We start from the raw sequence: 9,454 nt of genomic DNA, 5'->3' as shown, positions 1-9,454 counted from the left end.
TACATGAAAAAGTTAACTGTATAAATCCTAGCTGCAACTCAGTACTCACCTTGTTTCTAACTTTCATGTTCTAAAAGTCACTTTTGTGACTCCAAGGTCACAAATCTTTATGGACCCCCAAAATGTCCCATTTTAAAGAACTAATAAGCTCCTTACCTAATTCACATTGAAATCATTTCAGAATCACAGAATGGATGAGGTTGGAAGTGACCTCTGAAGATCATCTAGTCCAACCCCACTGCTGAGCAGGATCACACAGAGCACATTGTGCAGGATGGCATCCAGCTAGGTTTTGATATCTCCAGAGGAGACTCCACAACCTCTCTGGCCAACCTGTTTCAGTGCTCTTTTACCCTCACAGGAAAGAAATGCCCTCTCATATTCAGATGAACCTTCCTGTGCTACAGTTTGTGCCCGTTGCCTCTCATCCTGTCACTTTTCACAACTGAAAAAAGACTGGCTCCACCCTCTCGACACCCTCCCCTTAGATATTTATACACACTGGCGAGTTCTCCCCTCAGACTCTTTTCCAGGCTAAACAGGCCCAGCTCTCTCAGCCTGTCCTCATACAATAGGTGCTCCAGTCCCCTAATCGTCTTAGTAGTCCTCCTCTGGGGGGCTCCACGTCCCTCTTGCACTGGGGAGCCCAGAACTGGACACAATACTCCAGGTGAGGCCTCACCGGGGCAGAGCAGAGGGGGAGGATCTCCTGCTGGCAACGCTCTTCTGAATGCACCCCAGGATACCGTTGGCCTTGGCCACACGGGCACATTGCTGACTCATGGTCAGCCTGCTGTCCACCCGGACTCCCAGGTCCATCTCTGCAGAGCTGCTCTCCAGCAGGTCAGCCCCCAGCCTGTACTGGTGCTTGGGGTTATTCCTCCCTAGGTGCAGGACCCTGCACTTGCCTTTACTGAACTTCATGAGGTTCCTCTCGGCCCAACCCTGCAGCCTGTCGAGGTCCCTCTGAATGGCAGCAGGGCCCCCTGAGGTATCAGTCACTCCTCCCAGCTTTGTGTTGTCAGCAAACTTGCTGAGGGTGCACTCCATTTCATTGTCCAGCTCATGATAAGTTGAACAAGACTGGACCCAGTACTGACCTCTGGGGGACACCGCTAGCTACAGGCCTCCAACTAGACTGCACCACTGAGCACAGTCCTCTGAGCTGTGCCATCCAGCTAATTATCAATCCACTTCACTGTCCACTCATCTAGGCTGTACTTCCTGAACTTGTTTATGACGATGTTATGGGAGACAGTGTCAAAAGCCTTGCTGAAGTCAAGGTAGACCACATTCACTGTTCTCCCCTTCCATTTAGGCCTTGGAAGTCTTGCCTTTGGATTTCATAAGGGCCTGGAACTGATCCCACAAAAGTCTGGACGTTTTTCTAAGGATGCTTAGCATGCACATAAGGCTGAAGTGCCTAGACAGTTTGTTGTGAATTGTGAAGTTTTTCAGAGATGGTTCTGTTTTAAACCAATAGCAATGACACTTCCTTTTCTATAAACTAGATTAGAGCTAGTGTTTGCACCTGAGAGGGAGATTTATTCCCCTCTTTCTAAATTGAGCTGAGTGGTTCTAAACTTGTAATTCTTACTTCACATGTATTCACATATATATTTTTTTTCAGTGGAGCATTTCCAGAATTAATGAGTACTTTGAATTGGAATTTTAAGACTTAGTAAATTCTAAGGTCATTATGTTATGCGTATTTTTCCAGATTCCTTTATAGCCCTTTGCCACAGTAGCAAGCTGAAATGCAAAGCAGTTCTGTTTCCTTGAACTTCTGATTTAGCAACCTTCCTATCTACCCCTGCCCTTTTAAGTATATTACATTCCCATTCCATTACCATATATATACATATATATATATATTTAGGAATAAAAATATTTTTCCTTTATCTTTATATTCTTAATCCAATGTCCTCTTTCAGAATTTTCTAAGAATTACAGCATTTATTGATACATACATATAATATTGTGGGTATACATTAGATAAGAATTAAGATTATAAAGACCAGTGCAGAGGAATTTCCTAGATGCTGTTCAGAGACATTTTATCTGCCTACCTAGCTCTGGTGTTATTTACAATGGCACAGCAGCTCAACAATTACATTCTGGGAGAAATATGTTCTATGTCTGCTGCAGGAAGGTTTTGGTTTGATTCTAGCTGCTTTTCCTAGCTGTCAGCCAGCTTCTCTGCTTTTTCCCTTGCATGGATGCAGCAAATCCTTACAAATCTAATTAAAAATGAGTTGGTCACAGCTGTCAGACCTGTAAAAAGACAGATAAGGGTGTACATTTGAAATCTGGTGGCTTAAGTGTAAGTGCACCTAGTGCTTGGACTAAATGAGATAACACAGGTAACACTGTTCAGGTTCCATCTTCTTTCCAGACTTGAATGAGATCTAACTATTTCACAGTGATATGAGACTGTGTATGTCTGTTGGTATTTCTAATGCTAAAAACCATTCCATTCCTCAAAACTTTATTTGGAGCAACGAAACCTTCACTGTGTCACAAATATTGGTGTGGGGTATCTACAAGTTGTATCTTTCACAGTGTATTTTCTTAGCATCATTATATCAAACTGATCAACAGGACAGGATGTATCACCAAAGGCTCGATATTGTATTTACACAGTTAATGGAGTAGAAATGAGCAAAGCATGGAGGCCATAAACAAACAAACGATTTGCCCACTCTCATTAATAAAACTGTGCCCCCTTCAAAGCTAATGAAAACCCTAAACATTTGTATCCTTTCTAAAATATGCTTTAAAATTCCCTAAGCCCTTACACATTTCAAAAAGCTTTGCCCTTAGACTAAATAAAAGCAATATATTTTATAGGGTTTTCCACAACAGCCATCAGGAGATTAAAAAATAAAATAATAATAAAAATACAAAATTACTCTCTCATCTATAATTTGTATTACAATGTTATAGGTATGTATTACAGTAAATTCATAAACGAATAGATACCAGGATGCAAGTCCCTCGATGCACACAAATTATTCCAGTAACTGCTAATGAAAGCTGTTTCCTCTACCCAGAGATAAAAAAACAAAACACTCTCTTGGTTCTGACGGATCTTTGTCTTCTGTAAACCATAAGATATTTACATGCCCAAACAGGTTCAGGCTCCACTAGACAGCTGATCGTAGAACTTCTTAAACATGGTAGGCAAAGAGATTGTTGATAAAACTAGTTAGTTCGGAGATACTGGGCAATTTCAAAATACATATATGATTACTCAGTGCTTTATAACATTTGCAATAAGCAATCACAGAGTGATTTAGCTATATTTTTACTACCTCTCTACACATTATGAGGTCCCATATAATTTAATTTTTCTGAATGGATAATTTGTAATTTGAATACAACACATTGTCTTTTTGTTCTTCATAAAAGTAATGCAATCAAACCAAATCACCATCTACAAGGAGTGATATTGATAATAATATTAGGTCTGTGTTTTTTTTATTACAATTATTGCATTCAAGCTGAGATCAAGAGGTTAAGTCTCAATGTGTTCCACAATTGTTCACAATTTCAGCCTATTGACTGAGCTATAGATCAAGGCAGCAGTTTCTCTCTGGCTAAAAAGAAGAGAGTTTTACTTATTTCCTCATCATTGATTAATCCCAAGTGAAATTAATGTTCAATAGCTGCATTGTTCCAGTACATGTACATTTTGACCTCTCTGTTAAAATAAACATGTATTTCAATGCCATTATCAATATCACTTACTTGAAGAATCTTCTTGGGGATAAGGACTGTGTCTCTATTCGCTAACAAATGATTTTTTTTTTATCTCTACCAAAGTAGTTTTTGTGCCTCTGTAAGTACAGCTTTATTATTTATTTAGCAGTTCCCATCAGTACACAAGGAGAAAGAAATGCCACTTCTACATACGAATAAGTAAGAAAAATAATAATGATGTTTGTGTAGTAGTAGAAATTTAAGTATTAATGCATACACAATCTAGAAGAAGGTACAAAATTCTGTAGCATCTCCAAGTCTCAAATAAAATGAAGTAGGTGACCTTCAGCATGCTGAACGACACCAACATTTGGAATTAGTATTGCTCTTCAGCAGCTGGACCCATCACTTCCTCTAGGGTTTGATGAAAACAGGTGAAATCTCTCACAGACAGGACAGCAATGCTAATATCTCACGCTGTCAATAAGAGGCTGTCCTTGGCTGGGACTATGTATGTGCAATGAGTTTAGAAGTTATCTAAAGACATATGAAAGGATCTAAAGACATATGATCAGGATTTCAAAAAGTGACTTTAGACACAGAGCTCAAGATGTCTGAGAAGACAAGGCAGCCAGTATTGTACCATTTATGATGAGAAGAAATTTGTTCTTAATGACAGATTGGATCAGTCTTCCAGAAAGTATATCATACAGAGCAGAATGTAATGAAAGCTGTGGCAATGTAAACTAGGCTCCATCCATTTCTAAAATGATTATTCCAGCTAGGAAGAAACCTGTCTCCCTGTCTGTTCAGCTAGCCCAATATTGCAAGCACAGGTGGCACTTGGAACAGAAGCTAGGTAAAATGTAGCGATGAATCTGTTTCCTCCTGAAGCTCTGGACTAAACTTACCAGCACACTTCGCATCTCTCCCTAATTGTCGTTGCTTCCTCCACAAGCTTGGAAGCAGTCACCTTGGGTGGGAATGAGAAGAGCAGGGTCTGCAAAGCTCTTAGCCCTCCAGTTAGAGCAGGATGATGAAAAATATTTCCAAGCTAGCACAAATGCAGGTCCATTACTGCAGGCATGAGTTTTGCTGTTCCTTCTGTCTTGTAGGAACAGGGCAAAAGCAAATACAAACACCTTCAGAAAACAGTTGGAACAAGTGTTACCTCTGACTTTCCTCCTGGATTTGTTTCTAGGGGTTCAGTCATAAAGGTTTGTTATCACCAAGATATTTTCCTTTTGTGAACTATACATGCTTTATAAATCTATTACTCCTGAAACACTACCACAATCTTAGGAGGTAATTGTGATTGTTCCCATACTACAGATGGAAAATGATGCATAGCTACTGTAATTGACTTTGCCCAGGTCAGGAAATGATTTAGTGGCAGAGCTCAAAATAGCAAATTCCAAGTCCTCTGTTGTAACCACTAATCTCCATTTCCTCTGTTCTGCTATTGCCTCTGGGAGAAAAGAAGATTTGAGGATGTAGGGAAAGGATACATATGAATTTTATAGTCAATACGGATGAAATCAAGTAAAATTCTTTACTCACAGTGCTCTATATGGGTTAGAAAACTTGCTGTGCTTCTCTAGCTGTAATCATCATCTAACATTTATTTCTGGCAATATCTTCTGTCACCTTTCTACTGACAAAGCCTTTATTTCTTATTATTACATTACTTATAATGTGTGTTGCCATCCCACCCAGCATGCTTCTTAATTAGTTACAAGTTGTAATATGTTTCTGGTAGCAGAGACAAAGAACTCTCCTGCTACCAGCAGGAGATTAGCAATCTCTTTCATTAGCAATTGTAAAGAATATTCTATTAATATTAATTATATTTTTATTACTGTTGTTATTATTATTTAACAGCATGCTACACGCATCAGCAAGTTTGAGATGGAAGGACTAATGTTTTCATAGCCTGAGTCGTGAGATAAGAGCATTTCAATGACGGGTGAACATCCCGGTACTTAATACTATCTATTCAGATACATAGATGTACTCTCCACAGCGCTCTCTGAGCACTTAACAACTGCGTTCTCTGTGAAGAGCACTTTATCACATACCAATAGCTCCTTTTATTTCCAGGAATATTCTCTCACACCCAGACACACCCCTCTTTTTTATGTATTAATATTTTTGTTTGTTTGTTCCATCTGCAATCCACTTATTTGTAGAACTATAGAATCATAGAATTCTTTGCTCTTTGACAAATTCCACCAAAGACATGAGTTTGCACTTTTCTGTATTTTGTCACCTATGGGTGCTGCAGAAGAGGAGGATGGACTTCAAAAGAGCTTGTTGAAAGATCAAGTTGTCTCCTATTGTTACTACACACCATTGTCACTGAGGGCAGAGTTGCAAAGGCTTTCTTTCTTTGACAGAATAACAACTTGTAGTAGCTACCCACAGAGTCTGTATGCAATTGTAATTCACTCTCAGGGCTGATCATAGCCAGTTCTGAACTGAGGACTGTCATCAAAAAAGTCCTGTGGAGAGAATTGCAACCTTGTATGTGTAGTTAGAGGCCACCTCTTATTTCAGTGTCAAAGGTTTCCTAGAGCTCTGCTTCAGCTGCGAAATTCCTTTACACTCCTCAACAAAGATAGAACAAGGCATATTTGTTTAATATTGCGACACTAGATCCTAAAAATTTTCATCACAATTAGGCCCCATTTTCATAAATCCCTCTACTGAACCCTAAAGCAACAGGGCCTATCAGAAGAGGGATATTTACAGAGCTGGATACAGACATAACTAGGGTCCTCTGCCTGTAGTTTGCATGTTGGACACAACACTTCTGATCTAGAAACCCTGTACACCCACCCACAGCAATAGAGATATTTATTTTTATATTTATATCTACTATAGAAACATATGGAGTTTCTATGTACTATAGAAACAGATGGAGTATACAGAACCATGTTACAAAATGTTACAATTTAATAAAATGGGTTTGAGAACACAATACAAATTTAATTGATGAAGATGGAAATCATGATGTTTAACAGACACAGAAGATCCTTAAATGGCTATTAATGGGAGCTAGTTTGTGATGATGGTGATTATGGTTCCAACAGTTGTGGTTGCAATGATTAGAATCTCTTTTCAAAGTGTGGGATCTGAGATAAAGATCGCAAGCAGACACCCAGCAGGAGCAGTAGGAACAGCGTGATAGAAACAGCTGTAAGAGAAACAAAACACTGTAGATACATGAGCTATATTGGATAACCATCTAATCCCAGAGCAACTGTCTTTGGAAAGGATTGTTCATTTGTTTATTTACAAGGTTTTGATTTGATTATCTATCTTTGGTTGATTTCATGGGAATAAGCACAAAAGCAAATCCTGTGATAGAGAATACAATTATTTTCAATGCAGAAATCTGTATTCAGCTTATTAAGTTTTACTATATACAAAGCACTTTGGAAAAGACAGTTTGGAATTTTTGCAATAACAGCAAAGTCACGTCCAATCAGTCTCATTATTCCTCTTTGTTGAGGGTAACCCATGCAAAGTAAAGGGTCAGTCTAGCACCCACAAGCCCCTTAGTCAGAATCTAGGCATAAGAGTTATCAAGACACTTCAGGAAAATTCTCCAAGAGATGTTAGATTTGCAAAGCTTACCCACAGAAACAACATTCTCCAGTATTTTAAAGAAGTGAACATGCTCTGCTACTGAAAAAATTCTGTCACTGCTGAAAGAAGTGAGAAGCTAAGAGGGAAAGAAAAGGTAGGACAACTTCTTTTATTAGCACTGGGGGCCCAAGACAACTTAAAGTGTTTGTGGACAACCACTATCAAAACTTGTAGAGATGGAAAACCTTTCTTCCTAAAGAGTTCAGCATACTCCAGATCTGTTTGACCGCTTTAAGGAGGCCTCGTATATGCAAGCAGAGCTAAGGGACAAGGACCAGAATCTTGGGGTAAGATGGTGGACAAGCACCTCACCAGCTTCTGTGGGAGCACCTGTCACATCATGCAATCTTCAGGAACACCTCCAGTTTGTCAACAGTCTGGTCTCAGGTAAGACAACAGTAAGTCTCTCCTCGATTTCCCCATCACCTGCAAAAAGGGAATGGTAACACCTGCTTACCACATACTGTGTATTTGCTTCTCTTTAGGATTTCATTTATCAGTTAATGGCTACAAAGCATATAGGAGATGTTAACGAATATTCACAGCAATTCAGAGGTGTAAATTGGTGTTTTCTAATAGAATTTTCTCACTGTGCAACACTTTGCTTACTGAAGTCTATCACCTGATGCTATTACAGCTGATAATTGAGTCAGTCTCACCAGGAGTGCTTGAGTGTTTTGGACAGGCTTCCTTGGGACCCTTTTCATGCTGATATGTTATTTCAAATGTTGCTGGTGAGGCATTTTTTAATCTTTGTATTTCCTAGGTAGTCAAATCATTCAGCAAAGTCTCTTTTGAGCTCAAAGGAGACACTAGCCTAGGCTTCAGATTTTCTGTTTTTAAGTTTTCGTGATGCTAGAAACCTAAATCAAGACTATACTTTTTCACATACATAATTTCCTGCTCCTCGGACCTTATGAGATGATTGATGCAATTTATTTTGTTATTAAATCCTTCTGTATTTTGTGATGCATGCATTAGAACATGGCTATTCCCTCTTCTTACTACAAGGCCAACCAAATTGATTATTGAATCATTCTAACTTTCTCTGTTATGCAAGAAGAAAAAACATGTAATTAATCCTTACAAGTAGCAGCAGAGTCATCAGGGGAAACTGAGTGAGCTCTTTTTAGAATTACGCTGCACTCTTCTAGAAAAATTGTCTTGAGTATCTAAAAATTTTGTGCTACAGAAGATATTTGAACCTCAGTCTGATTGCAGGTTCAGAGGCTTTTTTTATTACCTCATTTTTGTTACATGTACATTTAGAAAATATCTCCTAGATTAGGAATCCAGAGTTCATGAGTATTTTGAATGTTTGTATGGTAAACCATCAAGTTTTTGCCAAGACTCTATAGATAGAGAGTCTCATTAATGAAGAGAAGTAACTCATAGAATCATTAAGGTTGGAAAAGACTTCCAAGATCATCTGGTCCAACTGTCCCCCAACCACCAATATTACCCACTAAACCATGTCTTAAAGCACCACATCCAACATTTCCTTAAACACCCCAGTGCGGTGACTCCATCACCTCCCTGAGCAACCCTAACCACTCTTTCTGAGAAGACATTTCTCCTAATTTCTAACCTGAACCTCCCCTGGTGCAATTTGAGGGCATTCCCTCTAGTCCTATCACTAGTTTTTGGCGAGAAGAGGCACACTCCCAGCTCCACCCACCTTCCTTTTCAAAAGTTGTAAAGAGCAATAAAGTTTCCCTGAGCTTCCTCTTCTTCAGACTAAAAGCACAAGGTGAAAAGGGTTTTAAAAACTTAAATTTGTGAAGTCATGTTCTTACAATGCAGACTATTTTGTGCCACTGCAACGTGAAGGTGCTACTGCTCTCATGTGAAACTCACCTTCTTGTCAGCTTTTTTTTTTTTTTTTTTTTATAAGAGACCTCATTGTAAATCAGAGAGAGGCTGGCTCTCCCTTGAAAAGAAAATGAAACAGTTTATATGTTTTCTGTAAGTCAGAGGATTTTCCCACTCTAGTTCATTACATTGCCCTTCAGACTGTTGTTTCGGTACATGTAGGATGCCCAGAATTAATAGACAATGCTGCCAGAGAATACTTTGTCATACTGAGCTATGGTCTAAATCT

The 9,454-nt window shown here is 39.0% G+C and overlaps 1 long non-coding RNA gene across 2 annotated transcripts in view; it reads right to left on the bottom strand.

Moving 5' to 3' along the window:
* Window positions 1-5,972: 5,972 nt before the first annotated feature.
* Window positions 5,973-9,454, bottom strand: part of LOC106044550 (uncharacterized) — a 56,996-nt gene continuing 53,514 nt past the window's right edge. For both annotated transcript variants that reach the window (XR_007161801.2, XR_010831934.1), the window contains 2 exons: window positions 7,666-7,779; window positions 5,973-6,898 (listed from right to left, as the gene is read on the bottom strand). This is a non-coding gene — a long non-coding RNA (uncharacterized lncRNA). The remainder of the gene's footprint in view (window positions 6,899-7,665; window positions 7,780-9,454) is intronic.

The sequence above is a fragment of the Anser cygnoides genome, chromosome 5, assembly GCF_040182565.1.
Source record: "Anser cygnoides isolate HZ-2024a breed goose chromosome 5, Taihu_goose_T2T_genome, whole genome shotgun sequence".
Classification (NCBI taxonomy): Eukaryota; Metazoa; Chordata; class Aves; order Anseriformes; family Anatidae; genus Anser; species Anser cygnoides.
Note: the sequence above shows the minus strand (reverse complement) of the source record. Positions and strands in the feature narration are given on the sequence as shown.